We start from the raw sequence: 20,280 nt of genomic DNA on the forward strand, positions 1-20,280 counted from the left end.
GATGAAGTGTGAGTAGTTTACCTCAGACCTTCGGGTCCATAGTTAGTAGCTAGATGGCTTCTTCTCTCTCTTTGAATCTCAATTCAAAGTTCTCCCCCTCTCTTGTGGAGATCTATTCGATGTAATCTTCTTTTTGCGGTGTGTTTGTTGAGACCGATGAATTGTGGGTTTATGATCAAGTCTATCTATGAATAATATTTGAATCTTCTCTAAATTCTTTTATGCATGATTGGTTATCTTTGCAAGTCTCTTCGAATTATCCGTTTGGTTTGGCCAACTAGATTGGTAGTTCTTGCCATGGGAGAAGTGCTTAGCTTTGGGTTCGATCTTGCGGTGTCCTTACCCAGTGACAGAAGGGGCAGCAAGGCACGTATTGTATCATTGCCATCGAGGATAACAAGATGGGGTTTATTTCATATTGCATGAATTTATCTCTCTACATCATGTCATCTTGCTTAAAGTGTTACTATGTTTTTAACTTAATACTCTAGATGCATGCTGGATAGCGGTCGATGAGTGGAGTAATAGTAGTAGATGCAGAATCATTTCGATATACTTGTCACGGACGTGATGCCTATATACATGATCATGCCTAGATATTCTCATAATTATGCACAATTCTATCAATTGCTCAACAATAATTTGTTCACCCACCGTAGAATACTTATGTTCTTGAGAGAAGCCACTAGTGAAACCTATGGCCCCCGGGTCTATTCTCATCATATCAATCTCCATCACTTTTATATTGTTTTGTTATTTACTTTGCCTTTACCTTTTACTTTGCATCTTTATATCAAAAATACCAAAAATATTATATCTATCAGATCTCACTCTCGTAAGTGACCGTGAAGGGCTTGACACCCCTAATCGTGTTGGTTGCGAGTAGCTATTGCTTTGTGCAGGTACGAGGGACTTGAGCGTGGGCTCCCACTGGATTGATACCTTGGTTCTCAAAAACCGAGGGAAATACTTACGCTACTCTGCTGCATCATCCCTTCCTCTTCGGGGAAAACCAATGCAAGCTCAAGACGTAGCAAGAAGGATTTCTAGAGCCGCTGCTGGGGAGTCTACACAAAAAGTCAATATACCAAGTACCCATCACAATCCCTATCTCTCGCATTACATTATTTGCCATTTGCCTCTCGTTTTCCTATCCCCCCAATTCACCCTTGCCGTTTTATTCACCCTCTCTCTCTCTCTATCCCCCCTCTCTGTTTGCCTCTTTTGCCCGCTTGCTTTTTGTTTGCTCATGTGTTAGATTGCTTGTTTGTCGCAATGGCTCAAGATACTACCAAATTGTGTGAGTTAACCAATACCAATAATAATGATTTCCTTAGCACTCCGATTGCTCCTCTTACCGATGCTGAATCTTGTGAAATTAATACTGCTTTGTTGAATCTTGTTATGAAAGATCAATTCACCGGCCTTCCTAGTGAAGATGCCGCTACTCATCTGAATAGCTTCATTGATTTATGTGATATGCAAAAGAATAAAGATGTCAATAATGATGTCGTTAAATTGAAGCTATTTCCTTTTTCTCTTAGAGATCGTGCTAAAGCTTGGTTTTTGTCTTTCCTAAGAATAGTATTGATTCATGGAACAAATGCAAATATGCTTTTATCTCTAAGTATTTTCCTCCCGCTAAGATCATCTCTCTTAGAAACGATATTATGAACTTTAAACAACTTGATCATGAACATGTTGCACAAGCTTGGGAGAGAATGAAATTAATGATACGTAATTGCCCTACTCATGGTTTGAATTTATGGATGATTATACAAAATTTTTATGCCAGATTGAATTTTGCTTCTAGAAATCTTTTAGATTCGGCCACGGGAGGCACTTTTATGGAAATCACTTTAGGAGATGCTACTAAACTCCTAGATAATATTATGGTTAATTATTCTCAATGGCATACTGAAAGAACTTCTAATAAAAAAGTGCATGCGATAGAAGAAATTAATGTGTTGAGTGGAAAGATGGATGAACTTATGAAATTATTTGCTACTAAGAGTGTTTCTTCTGATCCTAATGATATGCCTTTGTCTACTTTGATTGAGAATAACAATGAATCTATGCATGTGAATTTTGTTGGTAGGAATAATTTTGGTAACAACGCTTATAGAGGGAATTTTAATCCTAGGCCATATCCTAGTAATCCTTCTAATAATTATGGGAATTCCTACAACAACTCTTATGGAAATTATAATAAGATGCCCTATGATTTTGAATCTAATATTAAATAATTTATTTCTTTGCAAAAGAATTTTAATGCTATGATTGAAGAAAAATTGCTTAAGATTGATGATTTGGCTAGGAACATTGATAGAATTGCTTGAGATGTTGATGATTTGAAACTTAGATCTATTCCACCTAAGCATGATATCAATGAGTCTCTTAAAGCCATGAGAATTTCAATTGATGAGTGTAAAGAAAGAACCGCTAGGATGCGTGCTTCCAAAGATGCCTTTATTAAAGCGTGTTCTTCCAATTCCTATGAAAGTAACGATGAAGATCTAAAAGTTATTGATGTGTCTCCCATTAAATCTTTATTTTGCAATATGAATCTTGATGAAACTGAATATGATCTTCCTTTACCTAGAAAGCGTTCTAAAAATTCGGAGTATTTAGATCTTATTGATGAAAGAGGGATTGAAAGAAAAAAAAAGTATAGAAGTTGCTAAACCCACTATATTGGATTTCAAGGAATTTAATTATGAAAATTTCTCTTTGATTGATTGTATTTCCTTGTTGCAATCCATGCTAAATTCTCCACATTCTTATAGTCGAAATAAAGCCTTCACCGAACATATTGTTGATGCCTTGATGCAATCTTATGAAGAAAAACTTGAGTTGAAAGTTTCTATCCATAGAAAACTCTATGATGAGTGGGAACCAACTATTAAAATTAAAATTAAAGATTATGAGTTTTATGCTTTGTGTGATTTGGGTGCTAGTGTCTCTACTATTCCCAAGACTTTGTGTGATTTACTAGATTTCCGTAATTTTGATGATTGCTCTCTAAACTTGCATCTTGCGGATTCCACTATTAAGAAACCTATGGGAAGAATTAATGATGTTGTTATAGTTGCAAATAGGAATTATGTGCCCGTAGATTTCATTGTTCTTGATATATATTGCAATCCTTCTTGCCCTATTATTCTTGGTAGACCTTTCCTTAGAACGGTTGGTGCGATTATTGATATGAAGGAAGGGAATATTAGATTTAAATTTCCATCAAAAAAGGGCATGGAACACTTTCCAAGAAATAAAATAAAATTACCATACGAAACTATCATGAGAGCCAATTATGGATTGCCTACCAAAGATGGCAATACCTAGATCTATCCTTGCTTGTTATGCCTAGCTAGGGGCGTTAAACGATAGCGCTTGTTGGGAGGCAACCCAATTTTATTTTTATTCTTGCTATTTGCTACTGTTTAGTAATAAATAAATTATTTAGCCTCTGTTTAGATTGTGTTTTTTGTGTTTAATTAGTGTTTGTGCCAAGTAGAACCGTCGGGAAGACTTGGGGAAAGTCTTGTTGAACTTGCTGTAAAAAACAGAAACTTTAGCTCTCACGAGAACTGATGCCATTTTTATTTGAAGAGTGATATTTAGTTAATTCTTTTTGAAGATGATTAATAGATAAATTACTCACTTCCAGAAATTTATTTTATAATTTTTGGGGTTCCAGATCTTGCGCTAGCTACAGATTACTACAGACTGTTCTGTTTTTGACAGATTCTGTTTTTCGTGTGTTGTTTGCTTATTTTGATGAATCTATGGCTAGTAAAATTGTTTATGATCCATAGAGAAGTTGGAATACAGTAGGTTTAAAACGAATATAAATAAATAATGACTTCATTACAGTACCTTGAAGTGGTATTTTGTTTTCTTTCGCTAACGGAGCTCACGAGTTTTCTATTTTGAGTTTTGTGTTGTGAAGTTTTCAAGTTTTGGGTGAATTCTTTTGATGGATCATGGAACAAGGAGTGGCAAGAGCCTAAGCTTTGGTATGCCCATGTCACCCCCAAGATAATCCAAGGACACCAAAAATTTAAAGCTTGGGGATGCCCCGGAAGGCATCCCCTCTTTTCGTCCACTTCCATCGGTAATTTACTTGGAGCTATATTTTTATTCACCAACATGATATGTGTTTTGTTTGGAGCGTCTTGTATTATTTGTGTCTTTGTTTGCTAGTATACCACAATCAACCTTGCTGTACACACCTTTTGAGAGAGCCATACATGAATTAAAATTTGATAGAATACTCTATGTGCTTCACTTATATCTTTTGAGCTAGATAATTTCGCTCTATGTGCTTCACTTATATCCTTTGAGCTAGATAATTTTGCTCTATGTGCTTCACTTAGATCTTTTAGAGCATGGTGGTGGATTTATTTTAAAGAAACTATTGATCTCTCATGCTTCACTTAAATTATTTTGAGAGTCTCTTAATAGCATGGTAATTTGCCTAATAATAATATGCGTGGTATTCTAGATTTGTGAAGCTTTCTTTTGAGTGTGTTGAATACTAAGAAAAGATTAAAGCATGATAATTGTTTTGAAATATGTAGGTGATAACATTAAAGTCATGCTAGTTGAGTAGTTGTGAATTTAAAGAATACTTGTGTTGAAGTTTGTGATTCCCGTAGCATGCACGTATGGTGAACCGTTATGTGATGAAGTCGGAGCATGATTTATTTATTGATTGTCTTCCTTATGAGTGGCGGTCAGGGACGAGCGATGGTCTTTTCCTACCAATCTATCCCCCTAGGAGCATGCGTGTAATACTTTGCTTTGATAACTTCTAAATTTTTGCAATAAGTATATGAGTTCTTTATGACTAATGTTGAGTCCATGGATTATACACACTCCCACCCTTCCACCCTTGCTAGCCTATCTAATACCGCGCAACTTTCGCCGGTATCATACACCTACCATATACCTTCCTTAAAACAGCCACCATACCTACCTATTATGGCATTTCCATAGCCATTCCGAGATATATTGCCATGCAACTTTCCACCATCTAGTTCATCATGACACATCCATCATTGTCATATTGCTTAGCATGATCATGTAGTTGACATAGTATTTGTGGCAAAGCCACCGTTCATAATTCTTTCATACTTGTCACTCGTGATTCATTGCATATCCCAGTACACCGCCGAAGGCATTCATATAGAGTCATACCTTGTTTTAGTATCGAGTTGTAATCATTGAGTTGTAAATAAATAGAAGTGTGATGATCATCATTCAATAGAGCATTGTCCCAAAAAAGAGAAAGGCCAAAAAAGAAAAAAAAGAAGGCCCAAAAAAATAAAAAGGGGCAATGCTACTATCCTTTTTTCCACACTTGTGCTTCAAAGTAGCACCATGTTCTTCATATATCAAGTCTCATATTTTGTGCTTCAAAGTAGCACCATGTTCTTCATATAGAGAGTCTCATATGTTGTCACTTTCATATACTAGTGGGAATTTTACGTTATAGAACTTGGCTTGTATATTCCAATGATGGGCTTCCTCAAATTGCCCTAGGTCTTCGTGAGCAAGCAAGTTGGATGCACACCCACTAGTTTCTTTTGTTGAGCTTTCATACATTTATAGCTCTAGTGCATCCGTTGCATGGCAATCCCTACTCACTCACATTGATATCTATTGATGGGCATCTCCATAGCCCATTGATACACCTAGTTGATGTGAGACTATCTTCTCCCTTGTTGTCTTCTCCACAACCACCATTCTATTCCACCTATAGTGCTATATCCATGGCTCACGCTCATGTATTGCGTGAAGATTGAAAAAGTTTTGAAAAAGTTAGAGTATGAAACAATTGCTTGGCTTGTCATCGGGGTTGTGCATGATTTAAATACTTTGTGTGGGGAAGATGGAGCATAACCAGACTATATGATTTTGTAGGGATAACTTTCTTTGGCCATGTTATTTTGAGAAGACATAATTGCTTTGTTAGTATGCTTGAAGTATTATTATTTTCTATGTCAATATAAACTTTTGTCTTGAATCCTTCTAATCTGAATATTCATACCACAATTAATAAGATTTGCATTGAAATTATGCCAAGTAGCAATCCGCATCAAAAATTCTCTTTTCATCATTTACCTACTCGAGGACGAGTAGGAATTAAGCTTGGGGATGCCTGATACGTCTCCAACGTATCTATAATTTTTGATTGCTCCATGCTATATTATCTACTGTTTTGGACTATATTGGGCTTTATTTTCCACTTTTATATCATTTTTGGGACTAACCTATTAACTAGAGGCCCAGCCCAGAATTGCTGTTTTTTGCCTACTCAGTGTTTCGGATAAACAGAATATCAAATGGAGTCCAAACGGAATAAAATCTTCGGAAACGTGATTTTCTCACCGAACATGATCCAGGAGACTTGGACCCTACTGCAAGGGATCAAACAGGTGGTCACGAGGGTGGGGGCGCCCCCCTAGGGCGCGCCCCCTGCCTCGTGGGCCCCTCGGTGCTCCACCGACGTACTCCTTCCTCCTATATATACACATGTACCCCCAAACGATCAAAACAGGAGCCAAAAACCTAATTCCACCGCCGCAACTTTCTGTATCCACGAGATCCCATCTTGGGGCCTGTTCCGGAGCTCCGCCGGAAGAGGGCCGTCATCACGGAGGGCTTCTACATCATCCTAGCCCCTCCGATGAAGTGTGAGTAGTTTACCTCAGACCTTCGGGTCCATAGTTAGTAGCTAGATGGCTTCTTCTCTCCCTTTGAATCTCAATACAAAGTTCTCCCCCTCTCTTGTGGAGATCTATTCGATGTAATCTTCTTTTTGCGGTGTGTTTGTTGAGACCGATGAATTGTGGGTTTATGATCAATTCTATCTATGAATAATATTTGAATCTTCTCTGAATTCTTTTATGCATGATTGGTTATGTTTGCAAGTCTCTTCGAATTATCCGTTTGGTTTGGCCAACTAGATTGGTAGTTCTTGCCATGGGAGAAGTGCTTAGCTTTGGGTTCGATCTTGCGGTGTCCTTACCCAGTGACAGAAGGGGCAGCAAGGCACGTATTGTATCATTGCCATCGAGGATAACAAGATGGGGTTTATTTCATATTGCATGAATTTATCTCTCTACATCATGTCATCTTGCTTAAAGTGTTACTATGTTTTTAACTTAATACTCTAGATGCATGCTGGATAGCGGTCGATGAGTGGAGTAATAGTAGTAGATGCAGAATCATTTCGATATACTTGTCACGGACGTGATGCCTATATACATGATCATGCCTAGATATTCTCATAATTATGCACAATTCTATCAATTGCTCAACAATAATTTGTTCACCCACCGTAGAATACTTATGTTCTTGAGAGAAGCCACTAGTGAAACCTATGGCCCCCGGGTCTATTCTCATCATATCAATCTCCATCACTTTTATATTGTTTTGTTATTTACTTTGCCTTTACCTTTTACTTTGCATCTTTATATCAAAAATACCAAAAATATTATATCTATCAGATCACACTCTCGTAAGTGACCGTGAAGGGCTTGACAACCCCTAATCGCGTTGGTTGCGAGTAGCTATCGCTTTGTGCAGGTACGAGGGACTTGAGCGTGGGCTCCTACTGGATTGATACCTTGGTTCTCAAAAACTAAGGGAAATACTTACGCTACTCTGCTGCATCATCCCTTCCTCTTCGGGGAAAACCAATGCAAGCTCAAGACGTAGCACTCCTCCAAGATCTGGGGGTCAGCACGAATGGCAGCAATCGTGACCTCATCCGCACGTACGGCCGCGATTTGCTTCTCCGCTACCAAATGAACCTTGAGCTCCTAGCTATACTACATGCACCATGGCTTAGGGCGGCACTTATTTGGTGGAGGGGTCGGTGATTTGGGTGGAAGGTGTCACGTCAGTGGCCGGGGAATGTGGGATGTGGGAGGAGGAGGATGTGGGTCGAGTGTGGATTACCTGCCTGGATAGACGAGGCCGAGCGACATGAAGGAGGGTCGTTGGCGAGGAGACGGCACTGCAAGCAAGGAGTGAAGGTTTCAACTTGGAAAGGAAGGTGGAAACAAGGGAAATGTGGCTTTTGTTAAGGGCGAGGGGCGGGGAGGTAGATATTTCCACGGAAGCCAAAAAAAATTGAATCGGTTCAGCGAAAAAATTGGGGCGCAAAGTGTTATCAGACACGGTCCCTTATTCATCATTGTGTATGATATGTGAACATCACAAACGATTCAGATAGCTTAATCTGTGAGTGATGAGTTTGAACATAAAAAATTTTGGTTCAAATTTCCCTGGTTACAGTGGTCATCCACGTCATTGCATAATTTGCGTACACAAAGGAGACTACAGCACACCCACACTTCTTAATCGAGCAATTTCAACAATTAAACAGAGCTAGCTGACCTAAACATTACTCTAAGAAATTAAAGACCGACGCTCTTAATTAAACAAAACAAAGAGTACTACTACAGCTGGTTCTCGCCGATCTCCGCCGCCTCCTCCTCCATGTCCATCTCGCGCCCGACAATCTCCTGGGAAGGGGCTCCATGGCTTCCATCGCACCATACTCGGAAAGCATCTCGCCATCCACATCCGCCATATCTTTGGAATAGGATTCCACAAGCTTGGCATGGGCGGCCATGATCTTGGTTTAGGCGGGCTCTGCCGTGGCAAGGTATGCCGTGCAGGAATGGACGGCTGCTCAACGCTCTCGGTGATTGCCAAGTCTTCAGCCGTGGGTTGCCGACCATTTTTTTTGACTGGTGACTGTAGGGAAAACCCCCCACAAGATTCAACATTTATTCATAGTATAAAAATACAATGTACATGGATTACAAGGGGTAATCAAGAAGAAAGACAAGTAAAAAAGCTAAGAAGCTAGCTTACAAAACCTCATGGAGGTAGATATGAAATCCATCTTAACAGCTCCTCCTTATATCTTGGCTTAACTCTGTGCTGCATGAGTGTGATATCATGGACGAAAGCACTCCTCCATCTGTTAAAACATTGTCTCTCATGTCTGAATACTCTTGCATTCCTCATTATCCAATTGTTCCAGCAAACAAAAAAAAACAAGCTCAGTGAAGAAAGGTTTTGCAAAGTCTTTCTTAGCTTGCATGACAATGGTGGACATGTCATCCCCAGGAGGCCATAAGACTTGGAGATAATTCCATATTCTCACACTGAAATTACATTTAAAGAATAAGTGATTCTTGGTCTCATGTGTCAACAGGGGACAATGCACACAATTAACCCCATCATCCAAATGCGAGTGCCTTCTTTCAACCATGTCTTTTGTGTTAAGCCTATCCATAATTTGCATCCAGGCAAATAATTTTATTTTCATTGTACAGGAAGATTTCCATATCCAAAAAATAACAGGATTAAAAGTCATGTTTGAATGTATTAGAGAATAAAACAACTTGGGCTTGTAAGCATGACATGTCCCCTGCCAGTACCAAATGTCATTTGCATCCACTTCCCTATTGCAATTGGCCATCAGATTCTGCACTGTCATACACTCCTAGTATGCCTATGCAGATAAAGGTAAGTAGAACATCTGGGTGATATCCTAGGATTGGAAAGCTTCAGAAAAAGTAAGCCATTCATCTTTCACATATGAAAAGAGCCTTGGAAATTGTGCTTGCAATGGGGCCACTGAGTCACCAATCTTCCACTTATCAGACCAAAACAAAGCTGAGTTCCCAGAATTTATTTCTACCCATGTTGTGTTCCTAAAATGATCCATCAATTTACAAATATCTCTCCACCAAAAAGAACCACAACAATCAGTCCCCTGGGGTACAAAAAAATGATAATATGTATCCCAAATAAGTGAGACCCAAGGAAGATCCATCCTATTTAAGAATTTATGCAAATGCTTAAGCAAAAGAGCCATATTCTATACACCCAGGTTCAAGATGCCCAGTCCACCTTTATTTTTGGGCCTACAAATTAGGTCCCAAGCTGCCAAGGATGGTGAGGGCTCATCTCTATGCTTTCTCCACAAGCACTATCTCTGTATTCTCTCCAATTGCTTTAAGATTCTAGCAGGAACAAGTAAGCTGCCAAGATAGAAGATGGGCATGGAGGACAGTGCAGAATTCAAAAACGGAAGCCTTTCCCCTGATTTAGAAAGGAAGAACTAGTTGACATTCTTCTCTACATACAATCAACCAGGGGCATGAAGTCCACCATTTTGGGCCTCGTAGTACCAACAGGCAGACCAAGATATGTAACGGGCATTTTGCTAAACTGACATCCAAAAGCAGTAGCCAAACCAATGGTAGTGTCCTCATCAACATTTATGGGTACCATGGAAGATTTATGATAGTTCACCACTAAACCAGTAGAAGTGAAAAACACCTGAAGCATGTCCTTGAGAGCCAATAGCTGAGCTTTATCTGCTGGTAAGATGATAAGAGTATCATCAGCATATTGCACTATGGGATAATCTTGGTCATGACATGGTGGGAAATTTTAAAATTCCCCTTCTGAACATATCATTTACTACTAATTGCAAAAGTTCAACAGTAATAAGAAAGAGTAAGGGTGAAAGACAATCCCCTTGCCTGTCACCCTTTTTACAAAGAAATTGCCTTCTAGGTACCCCATTTAAAAGAACTGATGATGTTCCAGTGGAGAGCAACTGCTTAACCCAAGAAATCCATTTCTGATTAAAACCCTTGTACTTCAGAATTTGCAAGATAGCTTCATGTTCAATGGAGTCAAAGGCCTTTTCAAAATCCAATTTGAGAATAACAATAGGTCTCTTTGACTGATGACATTGATGCAAATATTCAAGGGACCAACCAATACAGTCCTGGATAGTCCTGCTTTTAATAAAGCCATATTGATTCTTATGAATACACTTCATAATTATTTTTTGAAATCTATTGGTAGCCATCTTGGACAGGAACTTGAGGCCCATCCCAGTCAAGGAAATTGGCCTATAATCCCCAACACCTTCAGGAGCCAGCTTCTTTGGGATGAGTGTGATATAAGAACCATTAATATTTTCCAAATTTGCAGTGCCATTATGGAAAGCTTCAGCCAATTCATAAAAATCTTGACAAATAATGTGCCAGTATTTTCTGAAGAATAACCCATTAAAACCATTTGGACCAGGGGCTTTGTCAATGGGCATATGTTTGACAATGTCATCCATTTCCTCTTTTGTAAATGGCTCTGCAAGGAAATCTAACCCATCAATTGCTTGAAGCAAAGCACTTAAGTCAAAGACCATTATTATTCCAGCAGATACTCCCATTCTATTTTTGAAACAATTCCATATGATGCCCTCCATCTGACAGTGCTGTGAAACCACAGACCCATCTATATCTTTCAAGGAAGTAATGGAGTTTCTTCTATGTCTCTCAGTGGCCATAGCATGGAAAAATTTGGTGTTCTCCCCACCAAGTTTAATATACCTGATTGTACACCTCTTCTTCCAATATATAAACTGAAGATGCAAGAGTTTTTCCACATGCAATTTGACCACCTTCCTGAAATTAAATTCAGGTCTATACAAAGGCCAGACCTCTTCTAGGCCATCAAGGCACAAAATTACCTCGTTACACTTTGAGATCAACACTTTCAGTTTGGAGATATTCATCTGCCATTTCTTAAGAGCCCCTCTCAAACTCTTAAACTTATCTGCAATTCGGCCAGTGATATGAGATTTGTGAGAAGGTTTCTGCCATGCCTTCTTAACACAATCCATAAACGCCTCAAGCTCAACCCAATAATTTTCAAACCTAAAGATTGTAGATTTAGGAATAGAGGTCTTAATGGTCACCACACAGGGTACATGATCAGAAGCAGTTCCGGCCAAAGGCAAAACTTCAGTCATGGGATATGAGGATAACCAATCAGCAGATGTAAAAAACCAATCCAGTTGCTCTAAAAGGGGATTATCCTACATATTAGACCATGTATAAGATCTCCCCTTTAGAGGTAGCTCAAGCAAACCTAGGTGAGCAATTATTTCATTGAAAATGACTATATCATTCAAATCACCCGCAGGAAAATTGCTATTTTCAAGTGAGCTCATGAAGTTAAAATATCCTACCACAAGCCAGTTTTCACCCATTGGTATTTGCACATTATACAACCAGCTAACAAAGTTATCCCTAGCTTCCCCTTGGCATGGACCATACACAAAAAATTAAAGACCATTGCTCATTATTCTGTTTGGAGATGAACTAAATTACAACTGCAAATTGTTGAATCTCAATCACAGTGCCCCAAACAATAGATGAATTCCACACTACCAAAATGCCCCCAGGAGCACCCTCAGAAGGAGAGAAAGCAAAACAATCAAATATTTTAGGGCAAAAAGATCTAATAGACCTGAAATCAAAAGAGGCATTTTTGGTTTCTTGAAAGCAAGCAATAGCACACTGACTCTCATCCAATTTCTACCTGGCAGCTCTTTGTCTAGCATCAGAATTCAAACCCCTAACATTCCAACATAGCACACTCCAGTTCTTACATGCATTACTCATTAATACAAAGATGAGTAGAGAACAGAGTCTGATGACACTTAATGCCACCACAAACAGCAAGCACACATGTCCAACAAGATACATTCAAATTATTACAGCGAACAGCAAAAGACAAATGCCCTGTAACTAAAGAACAAAAGAAAACACCTGCCACCCCCATTTAGCTAGCTGATAACTAAACATTTGCACCATTGTTTTTAGGAGTGGAAGGATCAACCATAAGCTTCTCCACAAAGACTAGCTCTTCAGCAATGCCAAGCTCATGACCAATCTGTTGCAGCTTGCTGATAGGTGTTGGAGGTGGAAGATCATCAATTGGCTTCTGCTGCATATTCTCAGATACTATAGCTGCAAGAGGCTTGGCCTTTGGATTCCTCCTCTTGGACTGCATTGGTATCTCCTGGAAGGTTGGTTTGAAGCCATCTCTGTGTAAAGATCCACAAGTGCACCTTCTTACTGAAATTTCAACAACAGGAGTTGGAGCCATAGTATTCCTGGGCCTTCTAACCTTTCTCTGCTCATTTCCAGTGGCATCAGAAATCAAAGGAGATGTAGTTTGCTCTGCTAGCTCAGATGAATGCTGTGTTTCACAAATAGAAGAAGATTCATTGTGCATAGCTGGGAAAAGAGACCTTGCCACATGCCTATGCTCCAGTTCAGCACTGTCATAAGTCAGTCTTGGCACATCAAAGGCCAAGTTCCAGCTTCTCTTGGACAGCAAAGCAGATTGAAAAGGCAACACTGTATGGGCTGAGGAATTTCATAAGTGATGTCAGAGTGTAGGATAGCCTCAAAATTCCTTCGTTTGATTTGTGCGGTGACCGCCATGAGCTGGGCATGGGTGGCCTCGACATGGTCGTGGGCGGCCTCCAACAGGGATAAGGCCGCCGCCGCGGAATGGACAGCTATGTGCCGCTCTCGTCTGTTGCTATCCCCGAGGTAGATGTTGCTGCCGACACCTGAGAAGCAACAACGGCCGTTTGGGCTGCCTTGGCCGCCCGGTCACAGATTGCGGCCGCACTCACGAAGCCTATTAGCACACGCCTGGCAGCTGCGGGCGCGCTCTCACCGGAGTGGGCCACCGAATTTGCCCTCGTGAAGCGGGTCCACGTCCCCATCTTTCACCGGAGACGATTGAACAGTGAAATGATATTTGGGGAGCAAGCTAGTATGCTTGACACACTGGCTATGGACTATAGCAGATGGACCTTCTTGCATAAGCCGTATGCATACCTGTCGGATTCGGGGCTCCGCAGAACCAAGATAGATTCAAACTCCGGGGTGCGTGTGAAGAACTCAACCTCCCCAGCCTACCAACTCGTCGATCTCGTGGCCTAGCTCGATGAACCGAGGAGGAAAGGGACAAGGTAGTTTACCCAGGTTCGGGCCACCTTGCGGTGTAATACCCTACTCCTGCTTTGTGGTGGATTAGCCTCGAGGTGGGCTAAGGATGAAGTGGTACAAGGGGAGAACAACCTCAGGAGGTGTGTTCTTGTGTTTGTGTGAGCTGGTGAGGGTGTGGATGATCTGGATCCTCCCTTCCTGTATGGTGGTGGCTAGGCTATATTTATAGTGGCATTGGTCCTCCTCCCCCAAAATGAAGGCGGGAAGGGATCCCACAACGGCCAAATTTTAAGGGAGACAACTAGTACATCTTATCCTGACCAAAGGTGGTCTGCACCTGCAAAGCATCCGGCCATGATGTCATGGTGGGCTCGGTGATGACCTCCATCCTGCCGTCCTGGCGGTCTTGGTTTTGTAGCGTAGAAATGGAAACCTTTGGTTGATGCATCGGGACTCCGCGCCTACGCTTGCCTCTTTAGCACCAAAGAGGAAACCTGCTGCACTGCGCCCGCTGGCACCTGCCTGGCCTTGGTCATCATGGCTGGCATCATCTGAACCTCACAAGGTGAGGGCTCGTGTGGAAATCTCCGCTCCTCAAGAGCCAGCCTGCAGGGGCCGCTCCTTCTGGAGGTCTTGGCGTCACCCGCCTCGTGAGGCTTGGCCCCTCGCGAGGGTCTTGTGTTGTTGTTGCTAGAGATCAGCCATACCAGGCCGCCGATCGAGCCATGCCGTGGGCCGCACGAAGGCAAGTCTGGGTACCCTGGTTCCCAGAATGCCAATAGTAGCCCCCAGGCCCAAGGCGCGCTTGGACTTGGCTTTGAGGCGAAGCGAAAGGGCAAGGGCGAAGTGCCGCGGGCCCCAACCGCCTGCGGACCCGATTAACGCATGGCGCTTGATGGGACGTGGGCATCTCTGCTTCCCCATGCTGCCACGGCACCTGTCCCGGGCTGACGAAAAGGCTGGCGCCTGCCGCTGAGCCTTCATTGCCTTCCCTTCACATTGCTCCAGATCCCTTTCTCTCCCTGCTCAGAGCGCCTCCAAATCTGTCGACCATCTCCCCGACCTCACCACCGATGGCAACTGAGAAAGTGAAATACACCACTCCTCCCGCGTGCCCGGCCCCCTCGCTTGAGCCGGCCCTCAACGGTCCACCATCAGCAAGGAGAACCACCTCGTCGATGTGCTCCTACTGACGGCGAGCAATGACAACAAGGGGAGGGAGACGGAGCTTCGTGTCGGCTCCGCCAGGCGGGACGCCTTGGGGGAAACCTTCTACCCCTTCTTCCTACACAATGTCTTTGCGGGGCTTGTCCCCCCTTTCTCCAATTTCTTCTTCACCGTCCTCGACCATTATTAGATCCATGCCCTTCATCTTCATCTGAACTCCATCCTCCTCCTGTCGATCTTCGCCTTCTACTGCGAGGCGTTTGTGGGAGTGGCGCCCTATGTTGCGCTGCTCTACCACTTCTTCTACCTCCGGATGCGTAGCACCCAGTGCTCCAGCTGCGTCTGCTTTGTCGCGTCTCATGGTAGCAACGCGATCTCAAGGGCCGAGAGGTAGGTGGAGGACTTTCGGTGCAAGTGGATCTTCATGGACGCCAAGTGCTCTCATGCTCGGTTGGAGTTGCCAACCGCATTGCCAGCGAAGCTGGATGGATGGGCTCAGAAGAAGCTCACTGATCCTTGGGCGGAGCTGCTGCTGGAGAAGATGACGGCGGACTTGGAGGCAAAGAAGCTGACAGGGGCCATACTCGTCAGGGAGTTCCTGACGCAGTGCCTGGCTCCGCTCCAAGCGCACTCGCGCCCTCTGTAGAGTCTTAAGGGCGGGGAAGATAACCTCCGGCTATGGCCACAAGACTGGACCAAAGAAGAGCTGAGCAAGGCCATGCGCACCTTCCTTGACAAGGACCCAGGCAGTGCTATCTTCTGCTGTACCGCCGCGACAACGGGGTGAAGGTGGCCGCCGCCATGCCCGTCTTCAACGAGCGAGGGCTTGTGCCGCTGAAGCTTCGCCAGCCCCCGAACTCCCCGGTGCCGGTGTCCTCCAGCGAGATCCCTGGGGAGGAGGGGAAGGTGGACTCGAAGGTGACCCTGGAGGGAGTGGGGGAGACCTCTCCACCGCGGTAGAGCGATATCCTCCGCGGCTTCTCCGATGATGACGACGCCGGCGAGTACCTGGTCGAGGGTTTGCCGCGCTCCATCGGGGTTTCCACGAGGTCGGGGGGCACCCCTCCGAGGAGGCTGAAGCTGGGGACCCCGAAGAAGGGCAGGACGGCGTCGCTTCCCTAAGGTGATGCCCTCGCCTCATCGCCGACTGCCACCATTGTAGAGCCAGTTGTCATGTGCTCGTCCGCTCCTAAGAGTGCGACGAAGCTCATGCCCAAGAAGCTCGGGGGCGCCGCACTCCTGGCCAAGAGGAGGGCGTACATTGCCGATGCTGAGTAAGTATTTCTACCTTGTTTCTGCTCCCCATCCTGGATGCCGCACTCACGATACCCTCCTCCTGGTGGCCAGGCTACAGCTGGTGGTGAAGAGGAAGAAGCAGGAGTCCAAGGCCTCCGAGGCCACGCGTCCTGTTGTGGCTGCGGCGACCCCGGCATGGGAGGAAGAGGCTGTCGGCGTTCTGGGAACGGGGTCCCCAGACTTGCCTGCCTGCGGCCTGCGGCGTGGCTCAAAGGGGGACCAGCATGGCTCGTCTTCATCAACACAGACCCAAGACCCTCGCGAGGGGCCAAGCCTCGCGGGGCGGACGACATGGAGCTTCCTCAGGCACGGCCTCATCAGGCTGGCTCGCGAGGAGGCGGAGAGATCAAGGCGGGGTACCTCTCAAGGTGCCCGTCACGCAAGCCATGACGACCAAGGGTGCCAGGCGGGCGCCAGCCCGCACAGTGTCCTCCTTTCCTCTTTGGTGCAAAGGGAGCAAGCGCAGGTGAGAGCATCAAGCAAAGGCACCAATTTCGGTGCAACGAGACCAAAACCAGTCCAACGGCAGGGAGGAAGTCATTGTGGAGCCCAAGCCAGCGTCACCACCAGAGCCTTTGGCAGGCGAGGACCAACTTTAGTCAGGATAAGTGTACCAGATGTTCCCCTTCAAAATGGCCAATTGTTGGCGCCCTTCCCGCTCAATATTTGGGAAGAGGCCCAGGGCCTTTGCCTATAAATAGGACTAGCCACCACCTTAGAGAGGGGACGAATCATTGAGACCACATACACATGCACAAGCACTCCGAGTTCAAGAACACCCCAACCTCAGGAGGTTGTTCTCCCCTTGTACTGTTCATCATCAGCCCTAGAGGCAATCCACCGCCACCACACTGGAGTAGGGTATTACACCACAACGGTGGCCCGAACCAGTATAAACCCTGTGTCTGTTGTGCTATTCTTTCCATAGCTTAGATCTTAGCGTGGCGGTGGGGCGCAGGTAGGTAGAAGGCGAAATCTCCGCGCGCACCCCAGTGTTCGAACCTCAAGGGTCTGCCGGAACCCGGAATCCGACATTTGGCGCGCCAGGTAGGGGTGCACCGGAATCCACCTTCTACCGCTTCGTGTCCAGTCGCGTCGTCATCACCATGTCTGGCGACCAGGAGGGCAACCCAGATCCTTGGGCGGCGTGGCCCGCCAGCGCAGAGCCGCTCGCCTCGGGCGACCCCATGCCCCAGGCAGCTCATGGTCCGCAGGGCGCTGCAGGCCGCGGGCGACGCGGACAAGCTTCGACAGCTCTCACGCCGCGGCAGGCGCGGTCAGCAGCAAGGGCCTCCAATCACGCCGCGACCATGACACCGTACACCCGCCGGGAGCAGGCGAACTCGAGGGCCGCGCTCACGGTGGCCCGAGAGCTGCTGCAGTGCAGGCTGTTGGAGGGCGGCCGCGACGTGCTGCTGGAGTGGGTGGCAGAGCTCCTGGGCTTCGCCGCCTCGGGGGCTCACCCCTTCTGAACCCAGCTCCCGTCTCAAGCCCAGGGCAGCCCGCGCGGGGGCTCCGCACGCACCCGCGGGCTCCAAGGCTACTCCAACGCCAGCGAAGCTGTCAGCACCGGACCGATGGCGGCGCTGCCCCCGCTCCCGGTCTGCGAGGAAGAAGGACTCGACGCGACCCACGGCCCCAGTGGACGGCCGCGCTATCACCCCATGGTGGGCGCGTCAAGCAGAGCTGCATGGCACGCGGAGCACTAAGGCGCGGCCTTCGGGATAACGGCGCCAGAAGAATACGTGCCCCACATGATGGACCATGGGCACCCTCACGAGGGCAAACAAGGCTCGCTCCTCAGCCCAAGCTGGGGGGACGAGGCGCTAGAAGCTGAGCTCTTCCAGGAGCCCCGGGACGGTCCCACCGGCCACGCTGGAGGCAGCGATTACCGGGTACCACTAATTCCTCAGGAGCAGGCATACGCTAATCATGGATCGCAGGAGGTGCAGGTCACCACAGCGAGCAGCTGCCCCGCTCCCACAGTCTCCTACCCCTCAGGAGGAGGGCGCAGGGGGCTGCAGGAGAGGGGCCGAGAACCGACATCACCACCGCGACATTCGGAGCAAGGCATTCTCAGGAGGTAGGCCCTCTGCTGGGGAGGTGCCTCAGGGCCTGCCCCTGGCGGAGGACCCGTGGTCGTCGGGGGAACCGCTGGCGACCGCTCTACCCCATCGGCGGCGTCCTGGTTTCCAGTCGTCGTTGATGGCACTAGAGTGTGGCGCAAGGCGGGGCCCTCGTCTGGCGATATGAAGCAAGGCCGATACTTGTGAAGAAGGCCCAGTGCCTGTGAAGCTCGCCGCCCCGTGACACTCTCACGTAATAATGAGTGGGGTTGTACACGCCTCGGAGTCTCAGGGGTGCCGGCCTCAGGCCCTGGGGCTCCCTCCCATGCCCAGTGGCAGCACTTAGCTCCGCGCTAGTGAGAAGACGTCCAAGACTAGATTAGGTGCCGGACGCGGCCTTTTGTCTGCTTTCATTGCTCTTCCCTTTGGTTGTCGCTTTCCCCCGCTGGATTTAAGTTGGATTTGAATTTGAGATTTGCGTGTGTTCGGGGAAGGGGTGCTTAGTCTCGTTCGAGCAATTTCTCGCGTTTTGGTTACCACCTCGCCTCAGCTGCCTCCCCTCGTGAGCCCCTCGCGAGCCGGGTCAGGCCCAGCTTGCGCGCAGCCCAGACTGCCGCCGCCGCGTCCTCTCAGGAGGGTTTTTTACTGCAGATCCTACGGATTCGGTCAGGGAACACTCGGGACACCACAGCCTCCCACAGGCTACCTCAGGGCCCGCGCGGGACAAAGGTAAACTAGCCGACCAACGCGTCGCTTAAGCCAACCACTTGGCGCGGGCGCATGGGCAATGTAGCGTCTACTAATACGATGAACACAAGTTTTACATGAGGGGCTGCCCCTCCAAAATGCTCTCACAGCCATCAGGCCAAAACCTGAGTTCTATTCATGCAGGGTAAGGAAGCAGGAACGATGCACAATCAGTCGGATAAATCCCCCAATGCATCCTCAGGAGCACCACCCGAACCGTTGCTGGCGTCGCTGGACTCGCCATCTTCGTCTGCGTCGCCACCAGCGGCGGTAGGTGTCGGATTTCGGGTTCCGGCAGACCCTTAAGGTTCGTACTCTGGGGTGCGCACGGAGATTACGCCTTCTACCGCACCGTCTTGCAAAGATCTAGACTACTGAAAGAACTGCACAAGAGACACAAGGTTTATACTGGTTCGGGCCACCGTTGCGGTGTAATACCCTACTCCAGTGTGTGGTGGGTGGATTGCCTCTTGGGGCTGATGATGATGAACAATACAAGGAAGAACAGCCTCGCGAGGGTCAGCTCTTGGCTGGGGCGATGAACTGTTCGGAGGAGTTCAGTCACCCTCTCTCTCTATCTCTCTTTGATTTCGATCGATCCCCCCTACCCTGTGGGTGGCTGGTCCTATTTATAGAGGCCCTGGTCCTCTTCCCAAATATCGAGCGGGAAGGGAGCCAACAATGGCGGGCTAATTTGAAGGGGGACAGCAAGTATCAGCTATTCTGACAAAAGCAGTCTTCGCCTGCGCAAAGCTCTGGTGATGACGCCGTCTTGGGCTCCATGGTGACCTCCGTCTCATAGTCCTCCTGGCTTGGTCTCGTTGCACCGAAATGGCAACCTTTGCCTGATGCCTCGGTACTCCGCGGCTGCGCTTGCCCCCTTTGCAACAAAGAGGAAAGGAGGACGCTGCGCGGGCTGGCACCCGCCTGGCGCCTTTGATCGTCATGGATTACGTCACGGGCACCTCGCGAGGTACCCCGCCTTGATCTCTCCGCCTCCTCGTGAGCCAGCCTGACGAGGCCGCACCTGAGGAAGCTCCACGTTGTCCGCCCCGCGAGGCTTGGCCCCTCGTGAGGGTCTTGAGTCTTGTGTTGATGAAGATGGGCCGTGCTGGGCCCCCTTTGAGCCACGCCGCAGGCCGCAGGCA

The sequence above is a fragment of the Triticum urartu genome, chromosome 3A (assembly GCF_056163025.1).
Source record: "Triticum urartu cultivar PI428250 chromosome 3A, HENAU_Tu73, whole genome shotgun sequence".
NCBI classification, from domain to species: Eukaryota; Viridiplantae; Streptophyta; class Magnoliopsida; order Poales; family Poaceae; genus Triticum; species Triticum urartu.